This window comes from Eumetopias jubatus, unplaced genomic scaffold (genome assembly GCF_037043125.1).
Source record: "Eumetopias jubatus isolate StellerSeaLion01/CBP00866 unplaced genomic scaffold, mEumJub1_p1.0 scaffold_3, whole genome shotgun sequence".
NCBI classification, from domain to species: domain Eukaryota; kingdom Metazoa; phylum Chordata; class Mammalia; order Carnivora; family Otariidae; genus Eumetopias; species Eumetopias jubatus.
This window is the reverse complement of record NW_028274809.1, coordinates 186824707-186844477: the sequence shown is the minus strand read 5'-3', so window position 1 is coordinate 186844477 and position 19771 is coordinate 186824707. Positions and strand designations below refer to the sequence as shown.

Genomic DNA, 19771 nt, shown 5'->3' with positions numbered 1-19771 from the left:
TTTTGGGTAAATGAATTGTGTTTCATTTATGCAGTGGAATATTCCAGAGGAGTTAAATTAGAAAGTCAGTGTGCATCAACAGGCATAAGACCTAAAAACAATCTAATGTTAAGTGAAAAAAAATTAAATTGTAAACTAACACATAAATTAATTCGTATTTTATACTGATAGCAGTCAAAACTATAACATATACAGTTTATGAATGATAAATACCAATTCAGGTGTCCACCTGGGGAGATGGGTGGGGGCAGGAGATAATGGGACTTTAGAGATGTCTGTAATGTTTCATTTCTCTAAAAAACAGAAAAAAACTTGAAACAAACACAGCACAATGTTAACATCTGTTTAATCTTGGGGGTTGGAGTATAGGGGTCTGTTCTGTGATTTTCTGTATCCTTCCATATGTTCAAAGTGGTTTGTAATTAAAATAAAACACAGATGAGTAGGAATTAGTCTGGTAGGAAAAAAATGGAAAATGCATTTCAGGCAGAAGGAAGCAAAGGAATTAGTAAATTTTAAGGAACAAGATGGCTTCAGAGAACCACATATACTGTGACGTGGCTTTGGTCTAAAATGCCTGGGAAGAAGTAGGAGAGAAGAGGAGTGAATAAAGTGGACCAGAGTTTGATTATAAAAGAGCTTTGTGCATTATTCTATCAAATGGAACTTCATCCTATAGGCCAGTATGGTGTACAGAACAATGTTTCCCCAAAGCTGTCCATACCCTAGTCCCAGAACCTGTGAATACAGGACATTCTGTGGCAAAACGCTTTTTCCCATGTGATTGAGTTAAGGATCCTGAAACAGAATTTTCTTGGATTTCCTGATGAGGCCAATGTACTCACAAGGGTCCTTATAAGAGGGAACAGGAGACTCAGGTCAGGGAAGGAGGTGTGATGATGAAAATAGACATAGGAGCCATGCCTGGCCACAGAGTGAGCTGCCCCTAGAAGCTGGAGAAGGCAGGGAAATGCATTGCCAACCCAGCTTATACTTCTTACCCCCAGTGTGCTAAGATAATATATTTTTACTGTTTTAGGCGACTAAGTTTGTGATCATTTTTTTACAGCAGCAATAGAAAACTAGTATAGCAGTGATGATGAAATCTTACGGAAGGTCCTGGATGTTGCGATGGGGGGGTAGCCGGGGGGCGGGCAGGGGTTGAGGGGAGGGTCAAACACATCTGCAGGGTTGCTGTTTATATCTGTAACAAAGTAATAATATTTATTGCACTAACTTGAAGAGAAATTAGAGAATGCTCTTCTCAAGATTCACCCTTGTTGCAGAAGGACAATTACTGCATGATTCCACTTCTAAGAGGAATCTAAAATAGTCAAACACATAGAAGCACAGAGTAGGGTACTGGCTACCAGAGGCTTGGGGGAAGGGTGTAAGGGGAGATTTTGTTCAAGGGGCATAAAATTTCATTCATCAAAATGATTAAGTTCTAGAGGTCTGCTGTACAGTACTGTGACTATAAATAACAATTCTGTAAAATGTTCTTACCTCAAAAATCAACCAATTGATCAGAGGAGAAAATAAGCAAAGAAGAAGAAGGAGGAGGAGGGGAAGCAACAAAACAAAACAAAACAGAAATGAAAATCAAACCCCTCAGTTGGCTGTAGAAAAATATGTAAAGTGTGCACCAGACAATAATGCGGCAGTTACCTAGAGTTGCTAACAGAACATCACAGAAAAGGCCATGGCTCTGGGAAACAGTTATAAGGAAAAATAACAAAAATAAAACTATATATGTTCTATGGTATATTAACATATTAAATGTATTAAAAGAATTCATGTTTACATTTGTCTACAGAGTTAAAATTTATACAAATTTAAGTTATAAACTTGAATATACATTATTTCTCTCTTATTCTAAGCAAATATCAAGACCACACACTACGTTGTCCCATACCTCTGGCATAACTTTCTCACTTATGATTTAATTATTTTGTTGAAAGTTGTATCAGTTTCCACAGTAAAGCCACCAAAATGAAAAAATGTTTTAAAAATAGAGTATCAACAGCCAAAAAAGCATCAAGTAAAATGCATACAAATTTTCCTTCCCTGTTGCAGTTTCTACATCTTTCTTATGGAGCAAATTTCAAAAATTCAGGAAAAATCCTACCTCTTCCTAAAATATCCCTTTCAATTTTATATCCAATTTGAAATGAAATGTTTTGGCAAGTGAGAGGGATATACAAATACACAACTCTTAATATGCCAAACTCCCCACCTTCCAGCAAACAAAATAAATATATCACTAAATCAAACTTTTAGCAATCAAAAATAGTAAAACAGAAAGAAGCTAAATCACTAGATTTGAAATCAAAATATGGGTTATAATCAGCTATGAATTAGCTGATTCCATGTTGAATAAGACATCTAATACCTAATATAAGTTGGGTTTAAATCCTTGGTGTTTATAAAGATTAAATAAGACATTTTGACATGAAATCACTAAATGGTAAATTGGTTTACAATTTTAACAATTGCAGGTGAGGGCGCCTGGGTGGCTCAGTCAGTTAAGCATCTGCCTTTGGCTCAGGTCATGATCCCAGGCTCCTGGGATCGAGTCCCACGTCGGGCTCCCTGCTCAGCGGGGAGGCTGCTTCTCCCTCTCCTTCTCTCCCTGTTTGTGCTCTCTCTCCCTATCTCTCTCATTCTGACAAATAAATAAATAAAATCTTTAAAAAAAAAAAATTGCAGGTGACCCTCAAACCATGCAGGAGTTAGGGGCCCAAATCGCCACACAGCTGAAAATCTGTTTATAACTTTTGACTCACCCAAACTTAACTAATAGCCTACTGTTGACCAGAAGCCCTACTAATAGTTGATTAACACATATTTTATATATCATATGTGTTATTTACTGTATTCTTACAACAAAGTAAGAAAATCGTGTTAGAAAAACTACATTTACAGTACTATATTTATATTTATTGAAAAGAAAAAATCCACATGTAAGTGGACCTATACAGTTGAAAGCCATGTTGATCAGGCTCAACTCTATAACCTATGGATTTATTTATTTTTTTCTTTAAAATTTTTTATTGTTATGTTAATCACCATACATTACATCATGAGTTTTTGATGTAGTGTCCCGTGATTCATTGTTTGATCATAACACCCACTGCTCCATGCAGAACGTGCCCTCTTTAATACCCATCACCAGGCTAACCCATCCCCCAACCCCCTCCCCTCTAGAACCCTCAGTTTGTTTTTCGGAGTCCATCATATCTCATGGTTCGTCTCCCTTTCTGATACCCTTCCCTTCATTATTCCCCTCCTGCTGTCTTCTTTTTTTTTTCTTAACATATATTGCATTATTTGTCTCAGAGGTACAGATCTGTGATTCAACAGTCTTGCACAATTCACAGCGCTCATCATAGCACATACCCTCCCCAATGTCTATCACCCAGCCACCCCATCACTCCCACCCCACCCCTACTCCAGCAACCCTCAGTTTGTTTCCAGAGATTAAATATTCCTCATATCAGTGAGGTTATATGATACATGTCTTTCTCTGATTGAATTATTTCACTCAGCATAACACCCTCCAGTTCCATCCAGGTCATTCCAAATGGCAAGATCTCATTCCTTTTGATGGCTGCATAATATTCCATTGTGTATATATACCACTTCTTCTTTATCCATTCATCTGTCGATGGAGATCTTAGCTCTTTCCACAGTTTGGCTATTGTGGACATTGCTGCTATAAACATCGGGGTGAACGTAACCCTTCAGATCCCTACATTTTTATCTTTGGGGTAAATACCCAGTAGTGCAATTGCTGGATCATAGGGTAGCTCTATTTTCAACTTTTTGAGGAAAATCCATACTGTTTTCCAGACTGATTGCACCAGCTTGCATTCGCACCAACAGTGGAGGAGGGTTGCCCTTTCTCCGCATCCTCGCCAACATCTGTCATTTCCTGACTTGTTAATTTTAGCCATTCTGACTGGTGTGAGGTGGTATCTCACTGAGGTTTTGATTTGGATTTCCCCGATGCCGAGTGATGTTGAGCACTTTTTCATGTGTCTGTTGGCCATTTGGATGTCTTCTTTGGAAAAATGTCTGTTCATGTCTTCTGCCCATTTCTTCATTGGATTATTTGTTCTTTGGGTGTTGAGTTTGATAAGTTCTTTAGAGATTTTGGATACTAGCCCTTTATCTGATATGTCATTTGCAAATATCTGCTCCCATTCTGTCGGTTGTCTTTTGGTTTTGTGGACTGTTTCTTTTGCAGTGCAAAAGCTTTTTATCTTGATCAAATCCCAATAGTTCATTTTTGCCCTTGCTTCCCTTGCCTTTGGCAATGTTTCTAGGAAGAGGTCAATGTTTCTGCGGCTGAGGTCAAAGAGGTTGCTGCCTGTGTTTTCCTTTAGGATTTTGATGGACACCTGTCTCACGTTTAGGTCTTTCAAACATTTTGAGTCTATTTTTGAGTGTGGTGTAAGGAATTGGTCCAGTTTCATTCTTCTGCATGTGCCTGTCCAATTTTCCCAACACCATTTGTTGAAGAGACTGCCTTTTCTCCATTGGACATTCTTTCCTACTTTGTCAAAGATTAGTTGACCATAGAGTTGAGGGTCCATCTCTGGGCTCTCTAATCTGTTCCATTGATCTTTGTGTCTGTTTTTGTGCCAGTACCATACTGTCTTGATGATGACAGCTTTGTAATAGAGCTGGAAGTCCGGAATTGTGATGCCGCCAGCTTTGCTTTTCTTTTTCAACATTCCTCTGGCTATTTGGGGTCTTTTCTGGTTCCATAAACATTTTAGGATTATTTGTTCCATTTCTTTGAAAAAGGTGGATGGTATTTTGATGGGGATTGCATTGAATGTGTAGATTGCTCTAGGTAGCATTGACATCTTCACAATGTTTGTTCTTCCAATCCATGAGCATGGAATGTTTTTCCATTTCTTTGTGTCTTCCTCAATTTCTTTCATGAGTATTTTAGAGTTTTCTGAGTATAGATCCTTTGCCTCTTTGGTTAGATTTATTCCTAAGTATCTTATGGTTTTGGGTGCAATTGTAAATGGGATCAACTCCTTAATTTGTCCCTCTTCTGTCTTATTATTGGTGTATAGGAATGGCACTGATTTCTGTGCATTGATTTTATATCCTGCCTCTTTACTGAATTCCTGTATGAGTTCTAGCAGTTTTGGGGTGGAGTCTTTTGGGTTTTCCACATACAGTATCATATCATCTGCAAACAGTGAGAGTTTGACTTCTTCTTTGCCAATTTGGATGCCTTTGATTTCTTTTTGTTGTCTGATTGCTGTGGGTAGGACTTCTAATACTATGTTGAATAGCAGTGGTGATAGTGGACATCCCTGCTGCATTCTTGACCTTAGGGGGAAAGCTCTCAGTTTTTCCCCTTTGAGAATGATATTAGCTGTAGGTTTTTCATAGATGGCTTTTATGATATTGAGGTATGTACCCTCTATCCCTATACTCTGAAGAGTTTTCATCAAGAAAGGATGCTGTATGTTGTCAAATGCTTTTTCTGCACCTATTGAGAGGATCATATAATTCTTGTTCTTTCTTTTGTTAATATATTGTATCACCTTGATTGATTTGCAGACGTTGAACCAACCTTGTAGCTCAGGGATAAATCCCACTTGGTCATGGTGAATAATCCTTTTAATGTACTGTTGGATCCTATTGACTAGTATTTTGGTGAGAATTTTTGTACCCGTGTTCATCAAGGATATTGGTCTGTAATTCTCCTTTTTGATGGGGTCTTTGTCTGGTTTGGGGATCAAGGTAATGGTGGCCTCATAAAACGAGTTTGGAAGTTTTCCTTCCATTTCTATTTTTTGGAACAGTTTCAGAAGATTAGGTATTAATTCTTCTTTAAATGTCTGATAGATTTCCCCTGGGAAGCCATCCGGCCCTGGGCTTTCGTTTGTTGGAAGATTTTTGATGACTGCTTCAATTTCCTTAGTGGTTACAGGTCTGTTCAGGTTTTCTATTTCTTCCTGGTTCAGTTTTGGTAGTTGATACATCTCTAGGAATGCATCCATTTCTTCCAGGTTATCTAACTTGCTGGCATATAGTTGCTCATAACATGTTCTTATAATTGTATTTCTTTGGTGTTGGTTTTGCTTAGAGGACCTCTTTCAATATTTCTTGTAGGGCTGGTTTCGTGTTTGCAAATTCCTTTAGTTTTTGTTTGTCCTGGAAGCTTTTTATCTCTCCTTCTATTTTCAGTGACAGCCCAGCTGGATATAGTAATCTTGGCTGCATATTTTTCTCGTTTAGTGCTCTGAAGATATCATGGCAGTCCTTTCTGGCCTGCCAGGTTTCTGTGGATAGGCCTGTTGCCAATCTAATGTTTCTACCATTATATGTTACCTATCTCTTCTCCTGAGCTGCTTTCAGGATATTCTCTTTGTCTCTGAGACTCATAAGTTTTACTATTAGATGTCGGGGTATTGACATATTTTTATTGATTTTGAGAGGGGTTCTCTCTGTGCCTGTGGGATTTTGATGCCTGTTTCCTTCCCCACATTAGGGAAGTTCTCTGTTATAATTTGTTCCAATATACCTTCTGCCCCTCTCTCTCTTTCTTCTTCTGCTGGGATCCCAGTTATTCTAATGTTGTTTCATCTTATGGTATTGCTTATCTCTCAAATTGTGCCCTCATGATCCAGTAGCTGTTCATCTCTCTTTTTCTCAGCTTCTTTATTTTCCATCCTTTGGTCTTCTATATTGCTGATTCTCTCTTCTGCCTCATTTATCCTAGCAGTTAGTGCCCACATTTTTGATTGCACCTATTAATAGCCTTTTTGATTTCAACTTGGTTAGATTTTAGTTCTTTTATTTCTCCAGAAAGGGTTTCTCTAATAACTTCCATGCTTTTTTCAAGCCCAGCTAGTATCTTTAAAATCATGATTCTGAACTCTAGGTCCGACATCATACTAATGTCTGTATTGAGTAGGCGCCTGGCAGACAGTACTACCTCTTGTTCTTTTTGTTGAGGTGATTTTTTCCATCTTGTCATTTTGTCCAGAGGAGAATAGATGAATGAGAGAACAAAATGCTAACAGTGTAACAACGTCCCCCCAAAATATACTCTAAACATATCAGAAAAGACCTGAAACCAGGGGAAAAGAAAGGGAAAGAAAGAGAAAAAAAAAGAAAAAAGAAAAAGATAAAAACAAACAAAAACAGAACAAAACAAAAAAAAACAGAATATGATCAAATATGATCAAGCTGGTTCATAGATCAGTGCCACACAGTAGATTTTGGGTGTATTTTGGTCTGTTAGAAGAAAGTGCCTCCCAAATTTTTAAAGAAAGACTTATATATGTACAAAATTAGGGTTGATACGACGAAGGGATGGAATATGACTGTAAAGATGAAAATTATAAAAACTTTTATAAAAGGAATTTATAAGATAAGAAGTTGTTTGAAAAAAGAAAGAAGAGGATTTAAAAAAAAAGAAAGAAAGAAAGAAAGAAAGAAAGATAAAGGGGGAGAGAATGTGATCACCAGGAGACTAGAACAAAGCCATACACTAGAGATTTAGGGTATATTTTGATCTGTTAGAAGAAACTGTTTCTCAAAATGTTAAAGAGAGAACAACTTATATATATATATATATACATATATATATATATATATATATATATATGCCAAAAATAAGGGTAACTACTATGAAGGGATAGAATATGACTCTAAAAATAAAAAATAAATTTTTTTTAAAAAAGTGATTGAAAAGACGTTGGTTCAAAAAGGGAAAAAGAAAAATTAAGAAAAAAAGACAGTTAAAAAAAATTAACTTTGAAAGACTAAAGAATCATGGTAAAAAAGCCATGAATTCTATGTGCAGTATTCCCCTAGTGCTGGAGTTCTCCCGTTTTCCTTGATCCATAAACTTGGTCTTGGCTTGCTGGCTGCTCTTGCTGATCTTCTGGGGGAGGGGCCTGTTGCCATGGTTCCCAAATGTCTTTGCCGGAGGCGGAATTGCCCCACCCTTGTCAGTCCGGGCTAAGCAAGCTGCTCGGGTTTGCTCTTGGGAAATTTTTTTCCCTGCAAGCTCTCGGTACAGCTTTGGAGGACCAGGGTGAAAATGGTGTCCTCCCAATCTCTGCCCGGAGGAGCTGAGAACTCGGGGCCCCACTCCTCAGTGCGCCCCCAGAGAAAAGCAGTCACTCCCGTGTCCCCGGTCTCCGGCCGCACTCCGCGCTCACCCGGCCTGTGACCGAGCATTTCTATCTCTGGCACCGGACCCCGTGTGGAGTCTCCAAACCCAGCAGATCCCTGTGGTGCGCTCCTGCGCCGCTCCTCCCGGGGGAGGAAGGGGAGTCTCCCCGGCTCTGCCGCTTGTTGGGTCCCTGTTGGAGGAGCAGTGGCCCGACTGTCACCAATCAGAGTTTATGGCCACCCCGAGCTGAGAGCCCGCACCTCGGCTCCGTCTCTGCAGCCGGCTTCCCCGCTCCGATACCTGGGAGCTCTGCCGCACTCAGTCACCACCAGTCTTTCTGTGACCCCGAGGGTCCTGAGACCTCACTGTCCCGTGAGGGTTCCACCCCCCGCTTAGCCACTGGAGCGACGTCACTCAGCGGAGCTGACTTCTAGAAGTTCCAATTTTGTGCTCCGCGGCTCCATCATTTGCCAGAAGCGGCTGACGGAGGCCCCCTCCCCCACCATCTATCCTCCCAAATATCCCCTCGGATTCACTTCTCCGCACGTCCTACCTTCCAGAAAGTGGTCGCTTTTCTGTTCAGAGAGTTGTTGCTCTTCTTTTCTTCGATCTCCTGTTGAGTTCGTAGGTGTTCAGAATGGTTTGATCCCTATTCAGCTGAATTCCTGCGACCAGACAAAATCCAGGTCTCCTATTCCTCCGCCATCTTGCTCCGCCCCCAACCTATGGCTTTAGATAAACTAAAACATGAGGACTAAAAGAAAATTGAGAACTGATTTGCAAAGAATCTTTAAACAATTACAGAGATACCTATCGTACTTCCAAAACATCTTTGACACTTGAACAATCATTCTTGATGTTAAGCTAGACAAGATGTCTTGCAAGAAAATTATTGCCAGGATCCCTAAGAATACCTTCACCTGAGACAGTGTGGTGGAAGGTAAAGGGCACCATTTTTTCCACTGCTTAGAAAAATCTGCCTGCTTTCTGGTGTTGAGTGCTTAGCTTCATTAGCATTTGTACAAACTGATTCCCTTAGGCTTAATTTCTCTGACTAAGGTTCAATCCCTCAAAAGTTTCAAATGTTCTGCATGTATCAGTTACAACTTTTCACCATAAAGTGTCTTTCTGAAAAATTAGGTTCAGAGAAATTTAATGAAGAGTGAATTTGTAAGTTCTGTGTAAGATTCCTTCCCAGTTACTCAAAAGCCCCAAAGTAGGGTGTACTCAAAACTGGACATTCATACAAATTTTAAGGAATAGTTTTGTAATCTTCATCTCATTCTATTATTGAATATAGAACAGCAACAATAACAAAACATTAAAAAAATATTGCATTATGTTTGTCTGGCACTTGGGAAAAAAGAAATAGTTTATGTTTTTATTCAGTTTTCAGGGACATCTTCAAAAATCCCAATTTTTTAAAAAATACAATTGTATTGTGGAATAATTATAGATATATGAAAAAAGTTGGAAGCTATCACCTAGAATTCTTGAATATGGTTCACCCAGTTTCCCCTATAGTTAACACTTTGAATAACCACGGTGCACTTGTCAAAACTAAGAAAGTAATATTGGTACAATACTACTAAGTAAACTCCCGACTGTTTAGAGTTCACTGGTTTTTCCACTAATGTTTCTGTTTGTGTGTTTCAGGATCCAGTTGAGGATACCACATGGCAGTTAGCATAATATTTTAAAACTATAGAAAATCTTAAACTTATGCTTTCAACACTTTCCAAAATGCACACAGCCAAGTGCAGTTCTGATCCGTGCTGCTTGGTTTTTCATTCTTTCTCCAAAACACAAGCATTCCAGACTCAAATACATTGCTGTATCAGCCCGTTGTATCACTGAATTAAAGCTATTTGTAAACTTTAAACGTAACAGATGTTTCTTGCATCTGCATAAACTGCCAGCCTTTGAAAAAATTGTGCAGTGTGCATTTGGCGTTTTAAGACTGCCTCCCTTCAAATATTTACTCTCAGCTACAAGTGCTTGAAATAAACACTGTCCCCTAAGCTGGATGATACAATGCCCTCCCTCCACTGTCCCAAGTTTGCCCTGGCCCTCTTTACCTGATCCCATATTTTTTATACCTTCCTTATTCCCACATTTTCCCTGTTTACCATATTAACACTTACCTGAGGTGTTTTCCTCTTCTTGAGGACTTTTTTTTTTTTTTTTTTTTTTTTTTTAGAGAGGGAGACAGAGCAGGTGGGGAGGGGCAGAGGGAGAGAGAGAATCTTAAGCAGACTTCATGCCCAGTGTGGAGACCGACCCAGGGCTCTACCTCACAACCCTAAGATCATGACCTGATCTGAAATCAAGTCAGACTGAGCCATCCAGGTGCCCCTTAAGGACCCTTTACTAACTGCTTTTTAAACAAGCTAATACTATGTAAAGAAGTAATAAGATAAAGCATCAGGGTCCTCCTAATGCAGAAGTTCCACTTCATACTCCTAGGATCACATCCGCTGTCACGTCTCAAAGATACAGATGTTGCTTCTTGAAACCAAGATCTTGCTAGATAGTTCCCTGCAAAACCCTCCTTACGCAGTGAGGCAGAAAGAACCACTCCCACGTGCCCAGCACAGAAGGCTGCAGTATGCAGATGTCTCTATCAATGACAACAGGAGCAGAAATATTAAAAATAGTTGACAGTTGTATGGTATGCTGGGTACTTAGGGTGTGACTGTTAGGGTACTCATTTAACAAATGGGAAAACAGAGGCTGAAGGTATTTAAGGGACACGCTCTCTTCAAGCCCATTGAGACAACTTTCCACTGTGACGTTACTGTGCTATTACCAGGCAGGAGTGACCCTTGTTGGCTAAACTGTCTATCAGACCCAGAGCTTGGAGTAACCCTTGCAGAAGACAAGCCCAGTTTGGACTGTCTCCCCAGTGGGGATCCTCATCTGGCACTGAATGCTGTGGTCTTCCTAAAAGACAGCAATGGCCCTTGTGCTCTGTCCTCTCTTGCAGCAGATGGAGCTCTCTTTGGGAATCTGAAGCCATTGTCCCTCTTCCTCAATGGTCTGATATGAGCCATTACTTCTGCTTTTTATTCTATCAGCTCAATTTTCTTCTCAATGCATGCGTTTTCTTTTCATCGTTTTTTTTTTTAAACTGACTCCACATCTGTTTTATTTTTTTTCTTCCACCTGTTATCAGCCCCACTCGGAATGATTCCATTCTCCTGGGCCGAGCTAGTGGATTTCTACCTTTTGGTGCATCAGCACTGCAAAGAACCACATTTACAACTAGCGTGCACAGCATGTCTTCTCCCCAGTACAAAGACAGATACTTGTAAACTGGAACTATTTTTCCTAGATTAACTTCGCATGGTTATCCCAAGAAGAACAGAAATGTGTCTTTTAACAGCATCTCTTTGAAAAGAATTTCTTTACCTAGAGGAGTAATCTGTAAGGTGGTTACATAAGTCTGATAACATATCTGTGGGAAAAGAGAGTAAGGATCCACCTGAAGGCAGGACTTTCACTAGAGCACAACTCAAACTCATTGTAAAATCACAGATTTCCTAACTCCCAAATGCTGAATATATTTTCTATAAAAGTAATTTAAAATTTTCAAGGTCAGTCCTCTAGTATGAGTTACATGTATTATAAAAATAGAACATTTTTAGTATTTTTAAAGTAACATACATTTAAAATGCAATTTGATAAACAAAAATTAATACAAAATGGAATGCAAATTTTCAGCAGAAGGAGGTTAAATATATGCATCTATATATGTGAATGGTGTCTAAGCACTACATATGCACATACATATAAAAGGCATATATACACACACACATATATACACATATATTTATATTATTTATATATGAATGTATGTTCTATATGTATCATGTGTATTTATTTTATAGTCACCTACTTATTAAGGCCATTCATATGTCTTATATGACAGTGCTTTGTAAATATAGACGTAATCAAATTATTTGGTGCCTTTTCCAAAAATTATAGAGACTGCTAGTCTATTTTATTTTAAGAACTGGACACAGAGAGACATTCAATACCCTTCTCCAGCCCCAATTTTCTCTCAGTTGGAGACAATCTATTTAAAATAATTCTCTTAGATCAACATGAGAGAGACATTTCCATTGCTCCCAAAAGCTTCCTTCCTCTTTTTATTTGGTACTTTTTTTGTTTGTTTGTTTACTTTGTGTTTTTGGTTGGGGGAGCAGTCTTTGTTTTTTTGTGGCTTTTCTTTTCCTTTTTTTCCACTAGATCTGCTCCGCTGCTTGTCCCTCGGGTGTTCCCTCAAGAACTTTTCTAAAGGCAAAAGCAAATAAGAGGAAAAATGTCAGCTTCCATGGTTGGCAGGACAACAAGGCTCAGCGGGTAGGAAGCAGGTTCGTGGCAAGCAGCAGGCTTCGCAAGCAGGCCCTGGGCACAGCAGCCCTGGTCCGTGCCTGCAGGTGCACCAAGCTCCGAAAGAGCTCTCCCTTCCCAACACTTTCTGTTTATCAAATCCTGCCTCATATGGGCAGTCCCACCGTATATTTCTCAAAGGTTAGAACCCACCTGTGTCCGAGAAATCAATAGAGAGAAGAAAGCACATGTCTAAGTACGTTACTTTGTGCGGCCAAAGTACTTACGGTATCATGGGTATCGTGGTTTAACTAGTGCTCCCCATGATTTGCTTTAACACTCAGGAAATTTGCCTCAAAAACCTATCAGAACAAGTTTGACTAGGTGAGTATCGTAATACTATCCAATTATGAAAATCATGAAATACCTTCCCAGTTATTTAAAACACTGACAGAAAATCACTGCAAACTAATCCGAAGGTCTGTTGTACATTAAGAAGAAGTGCTATACTTTCTCCTACTTGCACCTTTTCTTTAAATCTTCAAGAGCACCAGTTATTAAAAGTAGCATTGGGGATTTATAGAATTAATGTAATTCTTCATACAACAAGGAGGGGGTCTGGAGAATGCTTTGATTTTTCTAGAATTTCTTGTGGAAGTTTTAAAAACCCTGAGCAAATAAGAGCAACTAGCTTTTAGGACGGGCTGAACTCAGAATATAAAGTTTTATTTTCTACCACCTTTGTTGCCCTAAAATACGTTTTGTCATTTTGCCCTTCCCTGACCCTTAGGAGCATCCTGGGAAAATCCAGTAGCTTTCTGGTCATTTTAATTCCAATCTGGTCTCAATTAAAATTGTAATCTGTCATCCATCAAAGACCTCTGTCCTATCCCTTCTGAGACCACTCTGGAGCTGGGCAAGTGATGAGGAAAGGGAAGGGCCGCCATCTTTCCTTTCTTTTTCCTTTCTTACCCCCATTTCCACCTGCTTCTCCTTCAAGGCTAGAGTAGTAGGGGAGGGATTTCAAAGGAAGAGGGAAAGATCTACTTTGGACCTTGAGGGCATCCCCACTCACCACGCTGCCCTTTGTTTCTGCAGGTCACTGTGTGCCTTTCTCAGTGCTCTTTCCCTACTGACATCATTGCTTGCTGGGAGCCCCTTTGCTTCCTACCTTCCCCCAGCCCTGCCCAGGGTTAGACATTTGGGATCACCTTGCCTTAGGAGGTAGCTACTCTGGGTCAGGTTTTGTCAAGATATCGATAGTAAAGTTACCTCCTGTAGAGGCCACTTGTCCCAAATAAAAATAGAGAATTCCTTGTCCCATGAAGTGTTTGTTTCTTCTGTTGCAACCTTTCTTAATGCCTTAACTTTGTGGCTTATCCAGCCAGCTTTCTGTTTTTGGCTTCTTCAGGCTTAAAACAGACACCTGCCTCCATCAGCATATATACCAGAGCCGCTGGGGCATATCCCGATTTTTCCTAATATGTGACTACTTCTGGTTATAATTTGGGATGTGACTGATAACAAGCATTTAGTCAGGGAGTGAAATACCAGTCTTCTCTAGTGTAAACAATCCCCCAATTTTTGTGTGTTCTTTGACACTGCCACGCTTGCCTGGGGTGGGGAGAACTGTGTACCATTTTCCCCCCATGGGAATGGGCTGGGAAATAACATAACACTTTCATTTTTTTGTAAAGTTTTTGTTACTTTTTTAGCAAAAATGCCTTGCACTAAGGATATCTATAGCTACTTTTCTGTGCACTGTAAGAACACTGAACCAATTTCATCACGTCTTTACAAATCCTGTCTTTAGAAGTGAAGATAAGTTCATTGACTGTCGTTAACTTCCAGGCTTTAGTGATTTTGAGACAACAGACAAAGTCCCAAGGTATATCCTGATAGAGATTATTTCACCAATTACTCATTTTCACTCTTTATACATATATATTGAAATTTGAGTAGGGGGCGCCTGGGTGGCTCAGTTGGTTGAGCGACTGCCTTCGGCTCGGGTCATGATCCTGGGGTCCCGGGATCGAGTCCCGCATCGGGCTCCCTGCTCAGCGGGGAGTCTGCTTCTCCCTGACCCTCTTCCCTCTCGTGCTCTCTCTCATTCTCTCTCTCTCTCTCTCAAATAAATAAATAAAATCTTTAAAAAAAAAAAAAGAAATTTGAGTAGGTTAGCCAGGCAAATCAATCTTGCATCATGGCACAAGAAAAAGACAGACATAATTTTTCAGCAACTTCTGGAAAATGCCTGATTATTTCTTACATGTTGACTCAATGGTAGACACAGGTAGACTCTAAGACTATTATGTTCCCCAACAGGCCGGTCTTTTATGTTCCCCTCTCACCCAGCCTGGGTCACAAAACTCTTCTGCACTCCTGTATTTGATAATTCTAGAGTACCTCCTTGATGTACATCTTTTTTTTTATGAAAACTGAGGCTTCTGAACTACTGCACAAATTCCTATTATTTCAAGGCTAACCCCTTGCACAGGAAACCCAGGGGTTGGCACATCCCAGACCCTCATCTGAGAATCGAAAATATCCCCAAACTCATTGAGCAAAGGGGTTATAAGTGTGTTAATTTATTCTGAAAATCCATATCATTATTAATAATGGCAGTGATCTCCCATTCCTTAAAGAATCATACTTAATAGTAACGGAATGTAGTTAATACCTGGGGCGACTGTATAATGTAGGAATCAGGAGATAAACTCATGAGTCAGACCACACCTGAAATCATATCTTGGCTCCACCTCTGCAAGCTTCATGACCTTAACATGCTACATAACTTCTCAATGCAGTAATTTCCTCAGCTGAAGTGTCAGTATAATAATAATAATAACTACAGCATAGGTTTGTAGTGAAGATTATGCTAATATATTGAAAACATTGGGTATGTACATCAATGACTGGCACATAGCATTAGAGTCATTGTTTTTTTTTATTATTACCACTCTTATATATCACATTTAAATTTTTACTTGATCCTCTTAAGAAGGTAGTGAAATATGTCAGATATTTTTATTTTTCCTTCTATAAAAATGGAAAATTAAATTTTTTAAGACTTTTTTTTAGAGCAGTTTAAAGTCGACAGCAAAATTGAGGGGCAAATTACAGAGATTTCCCATATCTGGCAAATGGGAAATCTGTGTCTGCTCCACAATTGCATAACCTCCCCCATTCTCAACATCCCTCACCAGAATGGTACCTTGAAAACCATTGATGAGCCAATATTGACACCTAATAATTACTCAAAGTCCATAGTTTACATTAGGGTTCACTCCTGGTGTTGTACATTCTACAGGTTTTGGCAATGTGTAATGACATGTATCCATCATTATGGTATCATATAGAGTATTTTCATTGCCTTAAAAATCCTCTGTACTCTACCTATTAATTCCCTCAACCCAACCCCTGGCAACCACTGATCTTTTTACTGTCTCCATAATTTTGCCTTTTCCAGAATGTCATATAGTTAGAATCATACCGTATGTAGCCTTTTCATATTGGCTTCTTTCCCTTAGAAGTAGTCATTTAAAGTTCCCTACATGCCTTTTCATGGCATGACAGCTCATTTCTTTTTAATGCTGATTAATATTCCTTTGTCTGGTTGGACCGCGGTTTGTTCATTCATCTACCGATGGACGTCTTGATTGCTTCCAAGTTTTGGCAATTATATGTAAAACTACTACCAATGTTCATTCCAGGTTTTTCTGTAGATACAAGTTTTCAACTCCTTTAGATAAGTACCAAGGAGTATGATTGCTGGATTGCATAATAAGGATATATTAAGAAACCACTGAACTATTTTCCCAAGTGGCTGCACGATTTTGTAGTCCCACCAGCAAAAAAGGTGAGTTCCAGAGCCCAACATGGTGATGCACATTAAGGCAGTTCTGTGGCAGATCTCAGAAATGCTTTCTCCCAGAGACAGGAATTAAATGTCTAAGAGACAGGAGTATAATACAAACCTCACAATATTTACGCTTAGGTTAGGTGTATATTTACAATTAGGTGAATGTCATTTATATTTCTTATAAATTCTCATTTTTATAAAAATTAATTAACAACATAGGAAAAATTGACATCCAAATGAAATGCCAAATAACAATTTTAAGAATAGAAATCATGTAAAATGTTCTGAAGGAATTAAAAAATGATAAATTTTGTTTCAAGGACATGGGATTATATGTATTTTTATATACACATTTCTATTTTATGTGTGTATGTTTTATATGTGTTTCTCTCTACCTTATTTCGAACAAAGGTTGAAGTTAGCATAATAGCTGGATCTACGTTTTTCTGATGAACAATTACAAAGGATTCTGTCAATGTCATATCAAAATCAAGGATTATTTTTAAATTCTGGGATATACCCCATCCTGAAGATTATTATTAACTAATCACAATTGGCAGAGGTAGAAAACAGAGTATGAATTCATAGAAACTGTGCAAACAATCTAAAGTTGTCATATGGGCTATAAGAATCCTGGTGTGAAGGACCTAAAGCTTGGTTCTGTATGAATATACAGTAAGAAATCAAGTGACCTCATTGATCTGGAAGGACTCCTCATTGATAGTATTTTGTCATCACTTCAAAAGAAACTTTAGCTTTGTGTAGCTGCCTCTGGAAGTTTCCCGTGACCTATACAAATGCCCTGTTGGAGCCCTCCCGAGGCAATACCAAAGCCTTAATTATGATATTAAAGTTTACATCATTTTATTTTTCACTATGGAAAAATATTGTTAATAATTGGGATCTTGAAACTATAGCTAAAAAGTCATTATGAGGGATATTTTTTTCCTTCCTCACTAACGGGTAATGTGTCCACAGCAAGGTTTGGCTTTGGGCCATGGTTACACCAACAGTGAGCAGAGAGTGCTCTTTGGGAGCCAATGTGTAACATTTGGTGCATTTGAACAGAAGGCCTGGCTATAGCTCTCTACTCAACTAAATTTCCAGACACTCTCAGAGGTACATTGTTGGAAAGGCCATGGGCTAGGGCAGCAACTTGTAAAAAACCTCTCAGGCTAAATTAATTATACTTCTGGAAATGGTGGAAGAAAAGAAAACAAATCAAGAAAGTGTAGGATCTGGGGAAGTAATTTACTTTTGAATTATTGCTGGGGAATTCTTAGGTGATACTAGGGTACCAAAGAAGGAAATATTATCACTGATAACTAACTCCTAGTGAGGACCTACTGAAGTGTAGCTATAACCTGATACCAAACTTAGGTCTGCAAAGAATACAGAAGATCTATATGGCAAGATCCCAGGGACATAAATCCAGGGAATTTATAACCACTGAATAAATTAATTACCCTAGATAATTAGACTTTGGGCACATAAAGTATGAACTGCGTCTTCTTCATATTGTTCTAGTAGGCTTTCTGTAACTGGGGCAGTAATCCAGGCTAAAGTCATACATTTTGTAGTCACTGCTATTTCTGAATTTTAGGAGGAAACCATAGGTGAGAAAGAGGTCAGTCTCAAGAACCGTGCAAGGTCTAGGGTTTTATCCTAGCTGCAAGTCAGTAAGTTTGCCCGTTTCATAGGTACTGGCAGAAGACACAGGGCATCTTGATAAGAGACAAGCAGAAGCAGCCAGTTTCACATTCATTTCTGTCAGCTTGCTATGCCATTTAGATCCCACAGGATGACACAAGCGGTCCATGATGGACACTTGCGCATGCAGTAGGTTGCACTGCAGAAGAGGAACACTTAGCTTGAGAAATCTATTGTTTCTATAGGAAGAGAAGTCAGTTTTTTGTTTTGAGGGAGATTTCACCTCAGCCCTCAGAGTCGTTCATTGAAAACATTGAAAACACAACCCAAAGAATTGCCCAAGAGTGGTCAAAGCTTTACACTCTTGATATGCCTATTAAAAATGTAGGGTGATCCATGGCAGATGGATGGTCTACCCAACAGGGAAAAGTTAGAGGAGAAATGGTATGTGACTAGGAGTAAACCTTAGGAAACACCAACATTTAAAATATTTGGAACAGATGAGAAAGGAGTAATAGGGGAGCAGGAGAAAATCAGAATAGTATAAAGAGAGATAAGGATGAAAACAATATTCAGGAGGGAGCAGTGACATATTGGTCAGATATGACAGCAATCTGCCTAACAAATACACAACACCGAACTGTTTGGAAATTGTTTGGAGAAGTATTTCCCAATTTTTTTTTAAATTTTGTCTCAATATCCTTTTATATTGTTAAAAACTTTTGAGGAACTGAGAGCTTTGTTTATGTGGTTTTTATCCACTGATAGTTAAAAGTTGAGTGTGAGAAAAATTTTAAGTATCTATTAATGAAATCTTTTAAAATAACAGTTGGTTTTATGAAAAACTTACTATATTTTCTAAAACTAAAAATTAATGAAGACATTACTTTTCACTTTTGCAAATCTATTAAATGTCCCTCTTAAGATGTCTTGACTTTTATACCTGCCTCTATATTCTTTGTGTTGCCATAAACTATTTGGATTAAAGTATATGAACATAATCCAGCCTCACAGAGATATGTGGTTGGAAACAGTGGGGATGACATAAATAGCCTTTTTCAGATAAGTGGGGATATTCTTCTTTAACACTATACCAAAATTTGCAAAGTGGTCGTTTTTAGAGGATGAAGTGTGGAAACAGAAAAAAAACATTTTTTTTTCAGTGTTACATTCAAATTCATTGGTCTATTTTCCACTTTGAATGAATCTTTTAACCACAAATGATTATGTAACATCATGCACAGATCATTTGGAAAGAATTGTTTTATTGAGTAATGCTGATCTTTCAAATGTTGACATTTCATTATAGAGGATTAAAATCACATTAATTAATTTCACCAGAAATCATCAGAAAATTATTTAAGAATTAGATATACCAGTCTCACAGTGGTGGATACAAGTTTTCCAAATTTCTAATTTTCTTTTGAAATCTTGAATTTCATCATTGGCAGCAAGTATTATCAGATTTTTTTTTTTAAAGCAGCAGGTTTGATTTCTTTTTTCACTATCAAGAAAATGTCCACCAAATACTCAGTTCTGAATAACATAGTTGTTCTGTCAGTCTTTCTTTCAAGTAAAAATGGTGTTTTATGGGGGGGGGGGGAAGCAGTTAGTTTAGCTTGCAACTCAGACAAGTAAGTATAGGAGCCCTGATATAGTCATTGACAAATCTGTTATGCAGCAATAGTGCTTCATGAGAGTTTCCATTTCATCACACGGTATTACTAGGGAGTTCGAATTTAATTAAAGGAATGACTTTTGTGTTT

At 38.6% G+C, this 19771-nt stretch overlaps 1 pseudogene; it reads left to right on the top strand.

Moving 5' to 3' along the window:
- Positions 1-19771, top strand: part of LOC114215844 (glycoprotein-N-acetylgalactosamine 3-beta-galactosyltransferase 1-like) — a 67961-nt pseudogene that overhangs the window by 28069 nt on the left and 20121 nt on the right.